General features: G+C 37.5%; 1 protein-coding gene and 1 non-coding gene across 8 annotated transcripts in view; one reads left to right on the forward strand and one right to left on the reverse strand.

The window, feature by feature from the left end:
• LRBA (LPS responsive beige-like anchor protein) overlaps window positions 1-22,545 on the reverse strand; it is a 747,585-nt gene that overhangs the window by 669,772 nt on the left and 55,268 nt on the right. The window lies entirely within an intron of this gene.
• TRNAW-CCA lies at window positions 18,567-18,639 on the forward strand. Its single transcript has one exon. It is a non-coding gene; the product is annotated as a tRNA-Trp (tRNA).

A 22,545-nucleotide genomic window follows, 5' to 3' on the forward strand; every position in this document is an offset into this window, starting at 1 on the left:
AAAAAGCCCATTTATATCGAAGGCGAGAGAAAAGGAAAACCCAGTGACTAGAGCGCTCCTCAGTTTTTCTGTCACTGGGGACTGGTTAAGTGGAAGACTGTTTTTCCACTAGACTAGGGGTGGGGCTGGGGGGCGACACAGTCTCAGGATGATTCAAGAGCATCACATTTATTGTGCATTTTATTTCTATTATTATTACATCAGTTCCACCTCAGACCATCAGTCATTAGATCCCAGAGGTCGGGGACCCCTGGACTAGAGACAACAATGTAGAATCAAACGGAGAAGGCATGGGATAAAAGGAAATTTTTTAATCCTTAGCATTCTGTAATGTATACTACAATCAGAAATACCCTGGGAAGACTGAAAAAATTATACCATAATCTCACAGTGAGACTGGTCTGGGCTTAGAGATCTTACACTACTATATTAACAAAGACTATAAAGACTTTCCATAATCTTAAAATTCTAAACATGCATATTAAAAGAGTTAAAGTAAACTCCATGAGGAAAAACTACAATTTCCAGGCAGCCATTTAATATTCTGAACTGAAAATTATTCCCTTTGAAGTTTTTGTCCTCCCCCTTCCACTTACTGTCTTTCAGATTTGCTGGAATGCCCAAAAGCATCAATAGTTTCTATAAATATTAGGAATACACTTACAGAGATATAATATTTTCATTTCCATTATATAACTAATCCTTGGGACTTCCCTGGTGGCTGAGATGATAAAGAATTCGCCTGCAATCCTTACAAGAACCAGGTATGCCACATCTATCAATTATTTCACACCTACTTATAGAGAAACAAAAGACAATTAATTCACAGCCAAAACCTCTAATCAGACTAATTCACTCCTAGCCTCATGCTTTCCTTACATCTTCATTAATAATCTAACATTTAAGTTGGGTTTTCTAAAGTTTCTTTACATAGTGAGCTAAAGTATCTGAAAAATTTGTGAATTTCACCATAAAAAATTAGCCAAAATGCATGTCTTTCTGGTAATGAATTACCATCTTTACAGTTTTTTTAAATTCCCAAATATACTAGGAAGTAGCAAATAATCTCTCCTTTCTCTGTTCATTGTACCTTTCGTTAAGAATTAGAAATTTTAACTCAACTATGGCACGTCTATAAAACCAGTATTAACCAAAAATCTTCTCTGATTCAGGAAGTCTGAGAAACACCAGATTAAACAAGGCAAGAGACAATTACATGATAAAATTCCCAGAGCTTTAATATGTCACTGTGCATTATAAATATCAAAAAGATATATAACCAATGTATGGACTTCCCAAAACTTGTTAGACAATGAAACGAATTTCTTTTTGCTTTCTCCAGTAATAGCATTATTCAAAAGCTTTGAGAAACACTGGATAATCTATTTGTGTTCTTGAAGTTTACTGCTATGAATAACATGACAGAATTAACTGTGTTTATGCATACATTTAGAAGGCCTTTCAAATTTTCAGGTAAATGGTTTAAACAACCTATTTTTCATAAGTTTCTTTTTACGACTTATAGAATATAATAATTAGACAAAGAGATATCTTAAGATTAATGTAAGTGAAAAGAAAACATAAGCTACCAACATCCATCAAAATGAACCCCTATCCCTTCATGAACAAATCAATCCAAAAGCCAAACAAGACAGATGATCTCCCACATTAAATTAAAGCTGCTCTGGGTTCCTGCAGAGTTCAGCAGAAATAACACACGTGAATTCCAAGCTTAGGTCAGTAAGCACTTTATGGCTTCCCTTGTATCACTCATCTGAAGAAAACCAGCCTCCATGTCATGAGGATCCTTAAGCAGCTAGACCCACCTGGAGAGGAACTGAGGCTTCCCGCCAATACTCAGCACCTACTTGTCAGTCATCCAAACAGACTTGGAAGCAGGGCCTCCAGCCCCAGTTAAGCCTTCAGACAACTGTAACCCCAGCCTGCATCTTAAATGTAACCTCACGAGAGACCCTGACCCAGAACTGTCTACTCAATCTGTTTCCAAATTCCTGACCCACAGAAACTTTATGACTCTTTTAAGCTGCAAGGTTTGGGGATCACTTGTTACACAGCAATAAGTAATATAACTGCAAATCAATCAGTTAATAGTAGTTGGGGGAAACTTTTCACTCTATATATTTCTGTGCTATTTTTTTAATGTAATACAAAATAAATAATAATGATAAAAATACAGAACAATAATAGCATACATGTACTGAGTGACTGTGTTGTGCTATGCTAAGTCGCTCAGTCATGTCCGACTCTCTGCAACCCCGTGGACCGTAGTCCGCCAGGCTCCTCTGTCCATGCAGATTCTCCAGGCAAGAATACTGGAGTGCGTTGCCATCCCCTACTCCCAGAGATCTTCCCAACTCAGGGATCGAACCCAGGCGCCCCACTTTGCAGGTGGATTCTTTACCGTCTGAGCCACCAGGGAAGCACTGAATGACTACTGTGAGCTAATCACATAAAAATACAAATATTAAAAGTACCAAGTTCCCTATAACAGTTCAAAATAATAACATACATGTACTGAGTGATTACTGTGAGTTACGTACTGTGCCAAGCATTTTACATGAATTACCATTTTTAATTACCTCTCAAAAAATAAAAAACTAGCAATACCACCACAGAGTTAACACCTAATAGATTAGGCACTGAAACGTAAGTAACTCACATAAAGTCACAGGACACTGAGGTGGGAGAACCAGGGTTTCACTTGATGAAAGGAAAACAGATACAGCTGGAGCAGGCTTTTCATGTCTACCTTCTTCCCTCTGAGAACACAGACATGACGCCCAGACATACAGCAGCCACCCTGACACTGGTAACTTACAGAGAATGATGCCAGATTCATGATCTCTGAAGAAGAAGATTTAGCTTCAGGACCAGGGACCAGTCTTGATCACTCAAGAGCTTTTGAGTAGCAGAGTTTTATTAAGGTATAAAAAGGGACAGAGGAAGCTTCTGACACAGACATCAGAAGCGGGCAGAGACTGCCCCCTGCTAGTCTTAGCAAGGGAGCTACCGCACAACTGCACTCATCTCACACGCCAGCAAAGTAATGCTCAAAATTACCCAAGCCAGGTTCCAATAGTACATGAACCGTGAACTTCCAGATGTTCAAGCAGGATTTAGAAAAGGCAGAGGAACCAGAGATCAAATTGCCAACATCAGCTGCATCATCGAAAAAGCAAGAGAATTCCTGAAAAACATCTATTTCTGCTTTATTGACTATGCCAAATCCTTTGACTATGTGGATCACAACAAACTGTGGAAGATTCTTAAAAGATGAGAATACCAGACCACATGACCTGCCTCCTGAGAAATCTGTATATGGATCAAGAAGCAACAGTTAGAACTGGACATAGAACAACAGACTGGTTCCAAATCAGGAAAGGAATACATCAAGGCTGTATGTTGTCACCCTGCTTATTTAACTTATAGGCAGAATACATCATGAGAAATGCCAGGCTGGATGAAGCACAAGCTGGAATCAAGATGGCTGGGAGAAATATCATAACCTCAGATATGCAGATGACACCAGAAAGTGAAGAAAAACTAAAGAGCCTCTTGATGAAAGTGAAAGAGGAGAGTAAAAAAGTTGGCTCAAAACTCAACATTCAGAAACCTAAGATCACGGCATCCGGTCCCATCACTTCATGGCAAATAGATGGGAAAACAATGGAAACAGTGACAGACTTTTTTAGGGGGGGGGGCTCTAAAATCACTGCAGATGTGACTGCAGCCATGAAATTAAAAGACGCTTGCTCCTTGGAAGAAAAGTTATGGCCAACCTAGACAGCATATTAAAAAGCAGAGACATTATGTTGCCAACAAAGGTCCATCTAGTCAAAGCTATGGTTTTTCCAGTGGTCATGTATGGATGTGAGAGTTGGACTATAAAGAAAGCTGAGTGCAGAAGAATTGATGCTTTTGAACTGTGGTGTTAGAGAAGACCCTTTGAGAGTCCCTTGGACTGCAAGGAGATCCAACCAGTCCATCCTAAAGGAGATCAGTCCTCAATATTCATTGGAAGGACTGATGTTGAAGCTGAAACTCCAATACTCTGGCCACCTGATGCAAAGAACTGACTCATTAGAAAAGACCCTGATGCTGGGGAAGATTGAGGGCAGAAGGAGAAGGGGACAACAGAGGATGAGATGGTTGGATGGCATCATGGACTCAATGGACATGAGTTTGAGTAAACTCCGGGAGTTGGTGATGGACAGGGAGGCCTGGCGTGCTGCAGTCCATGGGGTTTCAAAGAGTCAGACACAACTGAGTGACTGAACTGAACTACTTTTAACTGGCTATTAACAATAAATCAAAAGAATGTCTGAAGGTTGTAAAGGTCTTACCAAACCCACTCCCATAATAGACACTTTAAGATGACAGGATTAGTCAGAAGGTTCTCAAGAAGGAGAAACATGTCCTCAAGCAGGATACATGGCTGTTATATAATCCTTGGTACAGAGTTTAAGGGAAAACATATCCTTGAGCAAGATGAGTTGTTTTGTTGTGTAATCATTAGCTCGGGGCTTCAAGGAAAAAAAAAACCAGTTGTCCTTTTCTCCTCCTTGAGAACTCTAGAGCCCTTTCTTCTCCCTGGGGACCCCAGACTTCTTATCAACCTACCTAAGAATTGACTCTCTCAAGATCATGTGACTTACAAGCACAAAGAGACAAAAACCCAATACATTAAGAATGGCAAAGTGTGAGACTGGGGGAGGGAGGGGGAAGGAGAGGGTGGGTGGGCTGAGAGAGAGGTGTACACACGACCGTGTGACACAGAAGCTGCCTGCAGCACAGCCCAGTGCCCTGCCAGGATCTAGACAGCGGGCGGGCCGGGGTGCAGGGAGGCTCAAGACTAATGTATACATACAGCCATTAACATTGTTTACATTTCTGTCCAAAAGATTAACATTTTTGTCCAAAAGAAATGTACACACTATAAGGCAATTATACTCCAATTTAAAAATTTTAATAAAAAAATAAAAGAATGGTAAAAGGCAAGGCAGAACGTATGTAGCTCTTGAAGCGTCATTAAGCAGAACCACCAGTGCCAGCAACTGCCTGCTACCAAACTCACTGCTACGTAAGAAAACCTGTACTTCATGAAAATGAATGAATGCAGATTCTGTTACTTTAAGCAGAACCCAAACCTAACTACTATAAAGAGGTTCAACAAACGGTGCATAAACGAATGAGTGGGTTTTCAGGAAAAGCTACCTTGGACCACTCTTTGTTTTTAATATGATTCTAATGCATGCATTTTAACTTAAGGGACTAAAATTCATTTTGTATCTTTGAAAAATTCTTTTTATCACAAAATGATAACCAAGCAATTAAACTGAATACACATAAGAGAAGTAAAAAAGATGAACAGCAATTTCTGTTTTATGAAATATAATCTCTAGATAAACAGCAGTAGCATTTTACTGTATTTGTCTAAATAATAAAATATTTCAAGAAGGTTAATTTTACTGAGATAAATTATATAATACCAAACTTTCACATACAAAGGTGTCAATGGATATTCTAGAATCAAAAGAGTAAAAATTTCAGGTATTAAATGCATTTAAACAAAACTGCAAGCTCTTATAAGTAAAAGGATATAGATGTGGAAGGAAGGGATTATTATAGGATTATATGAAATCATGTGTGAGAAACCTTTGAAAATTGTAAAGCACTCTATAATTTAAAGAATCACTCAAAAAATTTTAGTAGTACATATTCAGCACAGTATACTAAATCTCTACCAACCAAAATGTTTGAAGAATAGCTTTTGTTAGTTTTATGATTGAGTGAGTGAGTGAGTGAAGTTGCTTAGTCGTGTCTGACTCTTTGCAACCCCATGGACTGTAGCCCACCAGGCTCCTCCATCCACGGAATTTTCTAGCCAAGAGTACTGTAGTGGGTTGCCATTTCCTTCTCCAGGGGATCTTCCCGACCCGGGGATTGAACCCAGGTCTCCCGCATTGCAGGCAGACGCTTTACCGTCTGAGCCACCAGGGAAGCCCTAGTTTTATGATTATTTGAGAGTTAATCAGAAAATATTTCCTATCTCAAATATTCTAGGCTAAAATGTTTACCTATGTATTAACAGATGTGCAGTCAGGAAATATCTTACGTAAGATTTAAGATGATTTAGATGAGTGAATCTTGGGTTCAAAATTTAAGAAATGAGACTGACTAAAATTGGGAATATCTAGGGAAAAAAACTGAAAAGAAAGTATTAGTTTAAAAAAGAGCTGGAATGCTGAGAGGACGGTATTGACAATGAGAAGAAAAAAACGAAACTCAAAGAAAAGGATAGCAAAGCTTTAAATCTTACTCTGCGTCTCTGGGTTGAGAAGAAGGCAGAGAAAAAAATTCAAAGTAAGAATGGCTAACAGTATGAACTTTGCCAAGAAGTTATACTCTATAATTCTAGATACTGTAAAGTTCTTTTTTCATTAAAATAGCCAGTCACTCTGAGAGGTGGGAGGCATTCAGAACTCAGAAAAGTCAGGACCCAGTAATTCAACTACTTATAAAAATATCACCTGTAAGACTACACGCAGGGGCTTCCCTGGCAGTGCAGCGATTCCGACAGTGCAGCGGTTGTAGGGGGGACAAGTTTGGCACCTGACCAGGGATGTAAGACGCCACATGCCTTGTGGCCAAAAAAACCAAAACATAGAGCAGAAGCAATACTGCCACAAATTCATTCAAGACTTGAAAAAACAGGCCACATCAAAAACATCTTTAAAAATGAAAAAGATTGAACAAAGAAACTCAGAAAATAAGATATAAAAATAATTATTGCAACATTGATTGTAAAAATGAAACACTGGAAATAGCCAAAATAACCCCCAATACAGAAACAAATACATAAACTATGATACATCCATATAATGGAATATTATGTGGTCTTTAAAAAGAACATTAATCTACATGTGTTGGAATGTCAAGACACTGAAGACATATTACTACATTATTTTACAAGTTAAGGAGGGACTTCCCTGGCAGCGCAATGGTTAAGACTTCACACATTCGATGCAGGGCACGCAGGTTGAACTCCTAGTCAGAGAACAAAGATTCCACATGCAGTACCACACAGCTGAAAGACAATTTTGTTGTCGCTGTTGTTTAGTCACTCAGTTGTGTCTGACTCTTTTGCAACCCCGTGGACTGTAGCCCACCAGGCTCCTCTGTCCATGGGATTTCCCAGGCAAGAATACTGGAGTGGGTTGCCATTTCCTTCTCAGGGGATCTTCCCAACTCGGGGATCCAACCCACGTCTCCTGCATTGGCAGGCAGATTCTTTACCACGGAGTCACCAGAGAAGCCAAAAGACAAGAAAAATTACAAAATAAAAGTCACAGGACAGTAGGCACAATATAATTGTATTTCTTTAAAGCAATTATTAATATATTTAAACATAAGGGAAAATTCAGCCTCAGTGTAGATATTAGGCCTATGTTGCTTGGTTTCAGCTAGATGCCTACCTATGTATCACTTCAGGCATAAAGTGTAGATGACAAATGATTTCATTATCAAATATATTAACATCACAATCAATATGACAATATCAGTAATAAGAATAAGGCAAGTCATTTACGCAAAGCTATGGTTTATTCCAGTAGTCATGTACAGATGTGAGAGTTGGACCATAAAGAAGGCTGAGCACTAAAGAAATGATGTTTTCAAACTGTGGTGCTGGAGAAGATTCTTGCGAGTCCCTTCGACTGCAAAGAGATCAAACCAGTCAATCCTACAGGAAATCAATCCTGAATATTCATTGGAAGGACTGATGCTAAAGCTCCAATACTCTGGCCACCTGATGCAAACAGCCAACTCATTGGAAAATACTCTGATGCTGAGAAAGACTGAGGGGCAGAAGGAGGAGGACAGACAGAGAAGGAGATGTTTCGATGGCATCACAGATTCAATGGACATGAGTCTGATCAAATTCTGGGAACTAGTGAAAGACAGGGAAGCCTGGCGTGCTGCAGTCCATGGGTTCGCAAAGAGTCGGACACAACTGAGCGACTGAACAACAAATATGTACTCTCAAATACAGTTTTGGAGTAAAAATCTCCTTATGTGCTTTATATGTTTTAAGTCTTCAGATAATTGAGGAATGAATAAATACAAAAATAATTAGCTATTATGAAAGCTGTTATTTTTATATACAAAAATAATTGAGAAGTAAAATAGCTAAAGTAATAGGAAAATGGGCTGTCAGTAATACGAATTTTTTTTACGTATTAGCTAGATACATTACTGTAGGAAGGATGTTACATTCTATAAAAAAAAAAAAAAACAAAAAACAAGGTTTACAAGTAGGATGATGGACTGTGATAACTAAATTCAAATAAATGACTGGTTATTGCCCTCTGCCCCATATTCTGCCACCAAAAAATCTCAAGGGACAGGATAAACTACAATGAACAAAGGAGAAGGTTATGAGAAAGTGCCTTCTAATCATTTAGAATCCTCTCAATTCAGCTGTGTACAGTACTAAATATCTCTCTTGTTTTACTTTAGTACTTTGTAAGACAAAATAGACTAAACATACTAAATGGTCAAATTCTCAAATTTTACATAAGTGAATTTTTCAGAGTCCACATATTTTATTAATAGTAGAGTTTCACTGTGTATAAACAATAGTCAAATAAAGAACAGTAAAAGATTGAGACTTCTCTGGTAGTCTAGTAGTTAAGAATCTGCCTTCCCACGCAGCGGCCTCGGGTACAGCGCCGGGTGAGGAAGCTCAGATCCCACGGGCCTCGAGACAACGAAGCCCGAGGGCCACAGCTGCAGCACACCCTCTGGAGCCGAGCACCAGCAGCTACACAGGAGGCTGCACACCGCCAGAAGAGTCTCCACACCGCAGTGGAGGAGGACGCTGAACAGTTCTATGAGGATCTGCAAGATCTAGAACTAACGCCAAAAAAAGATGTCCTTTTTGTCATAGGGGACTGGAATGCAGAAGTAGGAAGTCAAAGGATACCGGAGTAACAGGCAAGTTGGCCTTGGAGTATAGAATGAAGCAGGGCAAAGGCTAACAGAGTGTTGCCAGGAGAACACACTGGTCACAGCAAACACCCTTTTCCAACAACACAGGAGATGACTCTACATATGGACATCACCAGATGGTCAATACCGAAATCAGACTGTTTTCTTTGCAGCTAAAGATGGAGAAGCACTATACTGTCAGTAAAAACAAGACCAGGAGCTGACTGTGGCTCAGACCATGAGCTCCTTATTTTAAGATCACAGGAAATAACATATAAAAGCCAATGTATTTTTTTAATTTAATATTTTAATTTTTTAATATTAAATTTTTAATTTAATATTTTTAATTTTAATTGTATTTCTGTATACTAGCAATAAACATGGGCTTCCCTAGTGGCTCAGCAGTAAAGAATCCACGTGAAATGTGTTTGACTGATGTGGATTTGATCCCTGGGTAGGGAAGATCCCCTGGAGAAGGAAATAGCAACCCACTCCAGTATTCTTGCCTGGGAAATCCCATGGTAGAGGAGCCTGGCAGGTAACCATCCAGGGAGTTGCTCGAGTTGGACACGACTTAGCAACTAAAACACCACCACCACAGGAATAAACATGTAGACAAGGAAATTAAAAATGTAATACTATTTACAATCATTCAAAAAACTGAAATATTTTTAGATGGAAATCAAACAAAACATGTACAAGACTTGGATGCCGACAACAATCAAGTGATAATGAGAGAAAAAAAAGAAGACCTAAATAAATTTAGAAACCTACTGTGTTCACAGTATAGGGGTCAATTCTCCCCACAATGATACACAGATTTAATACAATTCCTACCAGAATCTCAGCAAGATTTTTTGCATATAGAGCAGGATTATTCTAAAATTTATATTGAAAAGGAAACGAACCAGAATAGCAAAAAAAAAAAAAAAAAAAAAAATCTTGAAAAACAAAGATAAAGTGGAAGGAATTTGTTCACTCAATTTCAATATTTACATTGCTGCACGATGAGGTACTACCAAAAGGACAGACATAAAAATCAACAGAATGGAAGAGAATCCAGAATTAGACCCACAAAAATATCCCAAGTGAGTTTCAACAAAGATGCAAAAGCAATTCAATGGCGGAATTTCAATAGTGCTGAAGCAATTAAATATCCATAGACAAACAAATGAACCGTTACCTAAGTATTATACCTAACACAAAAGCTAACAATACAGATAACAGATTTAAATGTAAAATATAAACCTTTTAGAAAAACACATAGGAGAAACTGTCAGGATATAGGACTACGCAGAGTTCTTAGATCTGACATCAAAAGCAAGACCCATAAAAGGAAAACTGATAAACTGAGCTTTATCAAAATTAAAAACTTTTACACTCCAAAAGATCCTTTTAAGGGGATGAAATAATCTAGAGACTAGAAGAAAATATTTACAAACCATTTATCTGATAAAGGAATAATATCTAAAAACCACTCAAAACTCAACAACAAAAAAACAAACAATCTAATTAGAATAGTAGAACCAAAAAACCAATTGTCAAAAGACAAGAAACAGAAATTTCACTAAAGAGGATATACAGATGAACACGAAAAGAAGTTCATCATTAGCCATTCAGTTGAGTTCAGTCGCTCAGTCGTGTCCGACTCTTTGCGACCCCATGAACCGCAGCACGCCAGGCCTCCCTGTCCATCACCAACTCCCGGAGTTCACTCAGACTCACGTCCATCGAGTCAGTGATGCCATCCAGCCATCTCATCCTCTGTCGTCTCCTTCTCCTCCTGCCCCCAATCCCTCCCAACATCAGAGTCTTTTCCAATGAGTCAACTCTTCACATGAGGTGGCCAAAGTACTGGAGTTTCAGCTTCGGCATCATTCCCTTCAAAGAAATCCCAGGGTTGATCTCCTTCAGAATGGACTAGTTGGATCTCCTTGCAGTCCAAGGGACTCTCAAGAGTCATCTCCAAAAAAAAAAAAAAAAGAGTCTTCTCCAACACCACAGTTCAAAAGCATCAATTCTTCGACGCTCAGCTTTCTTCACAGTCCAACTTTCACATCCATACATGACCACTGGAAAAACCATAGCCTTGACTAGACGGACCTTTGTTGGCAAAGTAATGTCTCTGCTTTTCAATGCAGATTAAAACCACAATGAGATAGCATTACACGTACATCATTATGGCTAAAATAAAAAAGTGACATCATCAAATGCTGACAGGGATGTGGAGAAACTGAATCACTCATACATACTCTGCTTACTCACATGTAAGATTACTCAGTCACTGTCAAAGAGTCTGGCACTTTCTTAAAGAGAAAAAAATAAATATGCAACAACCATATGATGTAGCAAATGCACTCCTGGCATATTTCCCAGAGAAATGAAAACTTATATTCATAGAAAAATCTATACACAAATGTTTATAATAGCCTTATTCAACAGAGCCAAAAAAACAAGGAAACAAATTAGATGTTCTCCAACAGATAAATGGTTAAAAAAACTAGTACAGTCATATAATGGAGTACTATTGAACACTTAAAAAATACTAATACACAAAGCGGTCTATTACAGATGGATCTCCAGAGAACCGTTCTGACCAAAACAGAACAAAAGGTTACATAGTATGAGTCCATTTATATAAAATTCTTAAACTGATAAACTGTGAGAACTGGAGAACAGATTGGCTGTTTGTAGGGGTTAAGGAGGGGTGCAGCAAGGATCAATGTAAATGTGAATATAAAAGAGCAGTATCAGGGAGCCTTATGTGATGGAAATTTTCTGTATCTTGATTATATCAATGTCAATGCTATATTATAGTTTTGTAAGATTTTCCAATCATGGTAAACTGAATAAATGGTATAAGGAATCTCTCTGTATGTGAATCCATAATTATCTTGAAATAAAGTTTAATTTAAAAAAATAAGCAACTATATGTGAGGTGTATTAAAAAGCAGAGACATCAATTTGCTGACAAAGGTTGGTATAGTCAGAGCTATGGTTTTTCCAGTAGTCATGTATGGATGTGAGAGTTGGACCATAAAGAAGGCTGAAGGATGAAGAATTGATGCTTTTGAATTGTGATGCTGGAGAAGACTCTTGAGAGTCCCTTGAACTGCAAGGAGATCAAACCAGTCAATCCTAAAGGAAATCAACCCTGAATATTCATTGGAAGGACTGATGCTGAGGCTGAAGCGCCAATAATTTGGCCACCTGATGTGGAGAGCTGACTCTTTGGAAAAGACCCTGATGCTGGGAAAGACTGAACAAAATGGGCGGGCAGAGGATGAGAGAGAGAGCACCACCGACTCAATGGACATGAATCTGAGCAAGTTTTTGGAGACAGTAGAGGACAGAAGAGTCTGCTGTGCTACAGTCCATGGGGTTGCAAAGAGTCAGACATGACTTAGTGACTTAACAATAAACAACAGCAAATGTGAGGTGTCACTTTGTCAGAGATTAACTGTCTGATTATTTACCAGTGAAAAGAAAAACATATTAACTTAGAGGAACCCCTCATTGAAACAAATGAGAGCCAAATTAAAGGGCATTCAAGAAAGTCCTGTAAGTACAAACTCCAAAGTCACCTAAAGATACACAGTGCCAATTTCTTTAACTCTCCCTACTTCTTCACTACAGTCAAAGAAAAAAAAATGTTAATATTTAATTACTTGCACTATAACTAAAAAAGGCCTGCCATATAATATACCAAAAAATGATTAATCATATATTGATATCACACATTTGATTTGTCCATATCCTCCAGACTTAGATCAAATACTTGCATTATAGAATAAATATGCAAATTCAAACCTTCAAACAGGAAATGAAATTTTCTTAATCCATTACATAACTTCAGATTCATATGTGCACTGAAGGCTAATAAATCATTTAAACCTTCATACACAGAACCTTTTTAAATTTGCATTTATCTACTGTAAATATTGCCATGTCCTTTAACAGCTTGCTAGTTCAATCTAGCAAACTAGTGATTTACAGCAATGACATATTTTAAAAATCAGAAATATGTCACTGTGTGACAACCAGTCACAAGTTCACTAGACTTACATTACTTAGAGTCAAAACATTATAGGATATAAAAATGACAGCAAAATGTCATATAGTCTATAATCAAATCAATTACTTTAGTATCTGAGTTTGATTTTATGTTTATAAGTGTTTAAAACTACAGCATCACAGACATTTTAAGATTTCTTATAACTTTAACAAGACTAGTTCTATTACCACTGTCTCAATGTTTTCAAACTCTTTTAAAATATGCTGTTAAGTTACATAGTTCATAATTTAAAGACTCCACAAATACTATTTTGAGGAATAGCAAAATGTACAATACATAGAAGAAAGCTCTGTATTACTAACTTTTATCCACAAAAGATGGATTTTTACAATCTTTTAATAATTTGACACTAACATTCTTAAGTAGGAAGATTTATCACTTGTGAAAAAAGCTTTAACAATAGAGGAATAAACTGGAAACAACCTGAATAAACGTCCACTGTAATAGACATCTGTTGTTTCTCTCTGTACTGCACTCACTCTTCATTTAATTTCCTTCCCTTCACAGCATTCTCCAGGCAATAAAGTCACAGTACCTCACACCAGGCCATAGAGAAGACACCAAGCTCAGGCCCGGCACATATAGTTCCTCATTCTCCCAGTCACAATGATTAATCCAGAGGCAAGTATGTGGCCTAAGTCAGACCAATCAAAATAATCAAGATTTTTTTTTTCTTCTTAATTAGGAGCTGAAAAGAAGGTTTTGGCCTTTTGGGTATAAATTTAGAAAGATAGGAATATTAGCAGCTTCTAGCAGACATCTTCCCTGCAACGTGTACAGAGAAATCCTTTGCTCAGCACAATGAATGGAGAAAGGATGTCCTGGTGGCATCAACTTCCTAGTTCCAGCACCTGGTTCCAGAACTCTCCCGGTTCTTACAGCTTCATTCAATGATCTATTCTGGTCCTACAGACCAATCAATCCCCCTTAAGCTGCTTTGATACAAGTTTCTATCTCGACAACCAAAAAATGTCCATACTAATTTCAAAAAGAACTAGTTGAACTATGTATGAACTATGAAGTATGAACCAGCCCATCCACACATGGTATATAATGCAGCCATGTTTTTAAATCAAGTATTTTCATTCAAATTTTCCTACTGACAGACTATCTAATAGAGTTAGATATTAATGCCTTTTTATTTTAAACAAATCACTTTGTTAAACCCCTATTCTATCTAAAATAAATTTCACATACAGGATTTCATCATTTCTTTAAAAAAGAAACTCAAAAACCAAAATGTGTCTTACAATCAGTGACATCATAAATTATAACTGCCAGGTTTTTACCTTAATGTTGAATAAAATAACGGGAAATGTTTCAACTGATGGCATCTTAGATTTGATAAAATACAATAGGTAATAAGACTGAGCAAGAAACAACAATAAAAACTACACAGTAACCTTAGCAAAATAAAGGAGAAACAAAAATAATTTAAAATATATTTTTAATATACAAACCTTTGTTAATGACCACCTAAATGAAGAATCTATATAAATTTGTATGACAAAACCAAAGCACACAGATTAAAAAGTGCACTGGATATTCATACCCTGTTTGTACTCCAACTACACATGATTTTAAATTCTTGATAAACTTCCAAACAAAACAAACTATGAACATAAAATCAGTAAGGAAACACTGGACCTGAATTACACTTACAAACAAAACAGACCTAACAAATAAAAACACGACACTGCAACCCACAGCAGCAGAGGAAGTATTCTCAAGGGCACATGGAATGTTCTCCAGGACGGATCATGTGTCAGGTCACAAACCAAGTCTTAACAAATTTAAGAGGTCTTAAACCATATAAAGTATATTTTCCAACCACAATGGTACAAAACTATGAACCAAGAATGGGTATAAAATTGCAAAATTCAAAAATATGTAGAGACAGCACTACACTACTGAACAACCAATGGGTCAAAGAAGAAATCAAAAGAGAAATTAAAAAATAAGACAAACAAAAATGGAAATATAACAAACTAAAACTTATGTCATGTAGCAAAAGCCGTCCTTAGAAGGAAATTTATAGCAATAAAATGTATTTAAGAAAATAGAAATATCTCAAATGAAAAAATCTAATTTTATACCTCAAAGAGCTTGGAGAAAAAAGCCCAAAATGAGTAGAAAAAAGAAAAAAGTAAAGATCAGAGCAGAAAAGAAATAAAATATACACTAGAAAGATAACAGAAAAGATTAACGAAACTAACAGCTGGTATTCTGAAAATGTAAAATTGACAAAACTTTAGCTTGACTTGGAAAAAAAGTTAAAACGGAAATAAATAAAATCAGAACTGAAAGAAGAGAGACACTGCGACTGGTTACACAGAAATAAAGGATCATAAGAACCACTACGTAACTAAAAAAATACAGAAGAACTACTATGACTTACTATATGTCCACAAATTGTAAAACCTGGAAGAAAGGGATAATTCTTAGAAACCTACAACCTACCAAGACTGAATCATGAAGAAACAGAAAATTTAAACATACTCATAATGAATAAAGAGATCAAAACAGTATCAAAATCTCCCAACAAACAAAAACCCAGGACCAGATGGCCTCATTGATGAATTCTACCAAATATTAAAGAATCAACACCAGTATTTCTCAAACTCATCCCCAAAACTGAAAAGGTATGAACATTCCAAATCTATTTTATACAGCCACCACTACCCTGATACCAAAGACAGACACGGACACTACATAAAAAGAAAATTTCTGGTCAGTATTCCTCTTGAAAAGACCCTGATGCTGGGAAAGATCGAGGGCAGGAAGAGAAGGAGACGACAGAGGATGTGACGGTTGGATGGCATCAGCAACTCAATGGACATGGGTCTGGGTGGACTCCGGGAGTTGGCGATGGACAGGGAGGCCTGGCGTGCCCCCTGGTGTGCCCCACGGTTCATGGGGTCGCAAAGAGTCAGGCAGGACTGAGTGACTGAACTTAACTGATTCCTCAGGAACATAGATAGGAAAATCCCTAACAAGACTAGCAATCCAAAGTCAACAGTATTTTAAAAGGATTATACATCATGATTACATCAGATTTATACCTGGGATGCAAACCATTAAACACCAAATTTACAGAATGAAGGAAAAAAACTATGATCATCTCAATAGATGCAGGAAAAAGTATCTGACAAAATTCTACATCCTTTCATGATAAAAACTCAAAAAATTACATATAAAAGGAAGGTACCTCAACATAACAAAAGCCATACATGACAAACCCATTTAGCTAAGATCATACTCAATGGTGAAAAGCTGAAAACTTTTTAAGATCAGGAAGAAGGGAAGGGTGTCTCCTCTCACCACCACAGTCAACACAATTACTAGAGGTTTAGGCTAGGATAATTAGGCAAGGAAAAGAAAGAAAAAGCATCCAAATTGGAAAGGATGAAATAAAATTCTCTCTCTCTGTAAATGACGTGATCCCATAGAAGTTGTGAAAACCACCACAAAACAGCTAAACTAAATGAATTCAATAAAGTTGCAGTACAAAAGCGATATTAAAAAATTTCAACTGCATGTCTATACATTAACAAGTACCTTAAAAAGACATTAAGAAAACAATCCTATTTATAATAGCAAAATGAAAGAATAAAATATTTAGGAATAAACTGAATTCAAAAGATGAAAGATTGGTGTCGGGAGCCACGTTAGGCATTACTGACAAAATGGAGGCACGGCCCTAAACCCCCTCCCTTTGTTCCACAGGCACGGACCCAGAATGAAGGAGGTGGGCTTTGTGATTCTGACTTGTTTTTTCCTTTCCTCGGCTGAGTCGACTGAAGAGAATACTAAGGTGCTTATTGTTTTTGAGAGGAGCATGAGAAGGCATAAAGCCTTCTGCAGCTGTGCTCAAAGAATAATTAATAAAGTTAATCACTGACATTTGTTCAAGCACTTTTACAAAAAAGTGTTCCAGGGTGAGCACACAGGCCACAGCTTGAGGCCATGGGAGGGATTGCTATCTGAAGCCCATTTGTGAGAAAAGTATTTATGGCAAAGGAGTTTGCTGAATTTAGGGCTTAGGAATAATTAAAATAGAAGCTAAAGATTTAAGGATTGCTGTAGAGTTAGCATATTCTACTACAGCTTACAGAAATTAGGGATATTATTAGCTAGAAGCCCTTTCTAAGAAATAGTGAGCTTAGGATACTAGGGGCAAACAGGACTTAAAAAGATAAGAAATAAACTGAGGAATGTGGTATGCGGCCCAGACATTAGCATGAGTTACAGTGTATTCACAAGGACACATGAGAAAAAGTAGATAAGAGAATCGCTGAGGAAGGAACTCCTTCTGAGGGGCAACAATGATTTTTGGAGAAAAATAAATCTGGGTCAATGGGAACTAAAAATATCAAACCTCTGACCTAATGCTTTTGTAAAAGTATAAAAGAGGATCATAAACTTGAAATAAACAGGCAGTCCAAAAAAAACTGAGAGGCTGCCTCAGTTTCTCACCGACACCGCTCATCCCTTCAGGTTGAATCCCGGGCTGCTGGAGCTGGACTCCGCCAGATTGGTACGTTGAAAACTATAAGACCAAGGTCACAATGATGACAAAAATTGCAGAAGATGCAAATAAATGGAAAGATATTCCATGTTCATAGACTGGAAGAATATTGTTAAAATGTCCAGTCTACTCAAACCAAAGTATAGATGCAATGCAATTCCTGTCAATGGCATTTTTCATAGAAATAGAAAAACATAATCTTAAAACTCAAACGGAACCACAAAAATAGCCAAAGCAATCTTGAGAAAGAAGAACCAAGTTTGAGGCATGACACTTACTGACTTCAAACTACATCTCAAAGCTACAGTAATCAAAACCATATGATACGTTTTAAAAGACACATAAACCAATGGAACAAAATAGCCCACAAATAAATCCATGCAGATGTGATCAACTGATGTTCAACAAAGACACAAGACAGGACAGTGTCTTCGACAAATAGCGCTGGAGAACTGGACATCCACATGCTGAAACCAGACACTAAGTTTACACCAAACACAAAAACCAATTCAAAGTGGATTTAAGACTCAAATCTTAAGATCTGAAACCAATAAACTCCTAGAAGAAAACCTAGGGTAAAGCTCTAGATCTCAACAATGGTATTTTGGACTTGACACCAAAAGCACAGACAACAAAAGCAAAAATAAACAAGAAGGACTATATCGACTAAAACATTTCCAGACAGAGACAGTAACAATAAACAAAATAAAAAGACATCTACAGAATGGGAGAAAATATTTGCAAAGTATAAAGCAGACAAGAGATTGATTTCCAAGATACATCAGGAACACCTGCAACACAACAGTAAAAACTAATAATCCAATTAAGAAATCTGCTAAAGACTTGATAGACATTTCCACAAAGAAGACATACAAATGACCAACAGTTTTAGGAAAAGATGCTCAACCTCACAAACCATCAGGGAAATTTGAATCAAAACTACAAAGAGGGACTTCCCTGGTGGTCCAGTGGTTAAGACTCCACGCTTCCACTGCAGGAGGCACAGGTTCGATTCCTGTTCAGGGAACTAAGATCCAACATACAGAGCAATGCAGTCAAAAATAAAAAAAAATTTTTTAACTACAAAGAAACATCACCTTATGTGTAAAAGGACAGCTATTACCCAAAAAAACAAGTACTGTCAAGGATGTAGACAAACTGGAATCCTTGCACACTGCGGATAGAAATGAAAAATGATGGAGCAACTATGGAAAACAATAAGGAAATTATTCAAAAAATTTAAATGGAATTACATAGGACCTTGCAATCTCACTTCTAAGTATTTATTCAAAAGAACTGAAATCAGGAGCTAGAAGAGATACTAGCACTCCAATGTTCAATACAGCACTATTCAAATAGCCATGATATGGAAAGAATCTAAATGTCCATATATAGATGAATGGATCAAGAAAATACAGTATATAAACACAATGGAGTATTATTCAGTCTTATAAAAAGAAGGAAATCCTGCAACATGAATGAATCTTGAGGACATTATGATAAGCGAAATAAGGTAGTCAGAGAAAGACAAATACTTCCTGATTTCACTTATGTGAAGTATCTAAAATAGTAAAAGTAAGAATCAGAGAGTAGAATGGTGGTTGTCAGGGGCTAGGGAAAAGGGGAAACGGGCAGTCACTACTGAATGAGAATAAAGTCTCAATTACCAGCACGAAAAAGTTCCAGTGATCTGCTGTACAACTTCATGTCTATAGTTAATATTACTGTATTTGACACTTAAAAAAGGCTAGATCTCATGTTAAGTGTTCTAAGCATAATGAAAAAAATAAGTAAGAGATTAAAACAAAGAAATAACTACATTTAAAATATTCCTGTAAGACCACCACTTTTTTCAATTCTGCATGTATATAACTTGGAAATATACATTTCAAAAGATATTAAACATAAAACTATTTTATATTTGTTTATAAAAGCCTATTGAAAATTTGGAAGGAGATTTAAGATTATAATAATAGTTATTTTTCAGGTTTTCTTTAGCAGTGACTGACTTAATTTTGAGGGAGAGAGGATTTGGCAGGAATAAGCTGTTGCGAACATGTAGCACAGACATGGGAGTGAAATAAGCCATTATACTGACTTTTTTGTACTGTTAATGTATTACCTACATAAAGTATTAAACAAACACAAAAAAGTTATGTATTTGATAGCCAATAAAATCCCAGAAAAATACCACTCCACAGATCACTAAGCCTAGATTAGATACTACAACTAACTAACATCTTACTATCAAATAAGATGGTCTTTAATACATGACCCATCTTCATTTTCTTTTTCGTCTTGGTATCATGTGGGATGTTTTACCCTCAAAGAACAGAAAATGCAAACTGGAGGTTGTAGAGGAAGGTGGATAGGGAAGCAGAATTTAATGAATCAGCTATTTAAAAATAAATGCATTAAAAGCAAAATATCCAAATGGTATTTCTGTATCTTATTCTCAAAAGCGCTAACTAAGCCTTGGACTTCCCTGGTGGTAAAGTGTTTAAGAATCCACCTGCCGATGCAGGGGACACGGGTTTGCTCCCTGGTCCGAGAAGATTCCACATACCTCAGGGCAACTAAGCCCACGAGCCGCAACTCCTAAAGCCTGTGCATTCCAGAGCCCGTGCGCCAGAGCTGCCACAAGAGGAGCCACCACAGAGCAGCCACCGCAGTGAGAAGACCAGGGGACACGGCACAGGGTAGCCCCTGCTCACTGCAGCTCGAGAAAGCCCGCGCAGCAAAGCCAAGACCCAGCACAGCTCCTTCTTGCTCGTATGTCGATGTTTCATTCTTAATTGTACAAACGGGCTAAACACTAAATCAGGAGTCTCCTACAGCTTAACATATTACAAAACCAGAAAGGTAAGCAGTGCTAAAAGTTGAAATATAATAGAATTAACAGATACTCCCAAACAAAAGCACATTAAAGTCAATGTACCAGTTATTTCCCAAAACATCTATTACTGTACATTTTATATCAGTATAAACAAACATGTACAAAGACCAAGGTTAAAATTAGACAGCTTTGGCAAGAATTAATATTTAAATGACTTCCGCAGCATTCTGCCATCAGAAATCTCAGGCTGAAGCTAGAGACAAGATCACAGCCTTGAAATCCAAACAAGACAGAACATAAGCCTTCATCTAGCTCCTATTAGCTATTTGAGATCTACTATTCACTTAGTAAACGAAAATATCAACTAAACCCTGATTTTCAATGAAAGCCTAATCTAATTTGTATAAACAGAAATTAAAATCAATAAAATATTAACTACATGAGAAAAAGTCTCACTGAAAAATAATGCAATTTAATTCAGAAATTCTAATAACATTATGTCATTACCACGGTATCAAGCATTTTAATCATGTAATAATTTCTGCATAAAAGTCATTGTGGCTCATTACACACAGAATGAATTTCCTATCACTTGGCCTACCCCAAAAAAATCTAAAAAAGCCTCAGCGTCCATTCTGTCTGCACATAATCTTAGTGATCCAGCCAGTCCAGACTACATTTATAACAAGAACAAGCTTTAAAATTCTACTTCCTTATCCTTGTTCACCCTTCAAAGCTCAATTCTCACTTCTGCAAAGGTATATTCAGATGAAACCAAAAAGGAAGTAATGATTCCCCACTCTAACCCCCCTCAGGTTAGAACCCGACTATTGCAAAGCATGCACAGTTCACACTTACTGCTTTGGATTATTAGTTATCTTAACATGAGTCCTATGACCACCAAGACCGTAAACTGAGAAGGAAAATGTGGAAAGAACCACTTGTCAGGCATTATTCCCAGATTCTAACAACAACCCTATACAAATGGTAGTATTATTCTCATTTCACAGGTACAGAAACTAGATCAGAAAGAGTATATGGCTTGCCCAACATCACAAACCTAAGAAGTGACAGAGTTAGGAATCACACTGAAATCCATTTGATTCCATCCAGGATATTGTCTCTCAAAAAAAAAAAAAAAAAATTCAAAACTGTTATAAAACTCTACAATATAGAGCATATCTTTAAGTGTGCTCACTTATTCACTTATTTTATTTTTGCAGCAACCCTTAAAAGTGATGTGCTGCTACTGCTGCTAAGTCGCTTCAGTCGTGTCCGACTCTGTGCGACCCCATACATGGCCGCCCACCAGGCCCCGCCATCCCTGGGATTCTCCAGGCAAGAACACTGGAGTGAGTTGCCATTTCCTTCTCCAATGCATGAAAGTGAAAAGTGAAAGTGAAGTCGCTCAGTCATGTCTGACCCTCAGCGACCCCATGGACTGCAGCCCACCAGGCTCCTCCATCCATGGGATTTTCCAGGCAAGAGTGGGGTGCCATTGCTTTCTCAGAAAGGTGACATATTTATCCATAATTACTAACACCTTTCTCTGGCAAACATGCTTTCACATCCCCCTTCCTCTGGGTTTTCGGGGGAACTCTTTCCTGACTTCACATAGGGCTGAGAGGGATGTCAGTCATGGCGCCGTTTCACACCGTGGTCTGGAACACAGGTCAGGCAATCAAAATGTCACATGCTATCAGACACAGGGACTCTCTCAGTGGTAGGGCTGTGATGTAAGTCAGGCCAGACTCTTTCAGGGCTTTGATCCTCTTCATGACGTTATCTCTATGCAGTTCTTCTTTCTACCTCATGCAGACCACGTTTACTTTCTCCAGCTCAATACAACACAAATTTAATAAAAGTTCAATAATCAAAAGCAATAGTTGGGACAAGGGTAAAAATGTAGAAATAGACTCTGTTCCTCAGGTCTTCCTAAAACATATATTCAAAAAATAAAGGTCAGGGCTTCCCTGGTGTACAGTGGATAGGAATCCACCTGCCAATGCAGAGGACACAGGTTCAATCCCTAGTCCGGGGAGATTCCACATGCTGCAGGGCAACTAAGACTGCACACCACAACTACTGAGCCTGTGC

This window comes from Bubalus bubalis, chromosome 17 (assembly GCF_019923935.1).
Source record: "Bubalus bubalis isolate 160015118507 breed Murrah chromosome 17, NDDB_SH_1, whole genome shotgun sequence".
NCBI classification, from domain to species: Eukaryota; Metazoa; Chordata; class Mammalia; order Artiodactyla; family Bovidae; genus Bubalus; species Bubalus bubalis.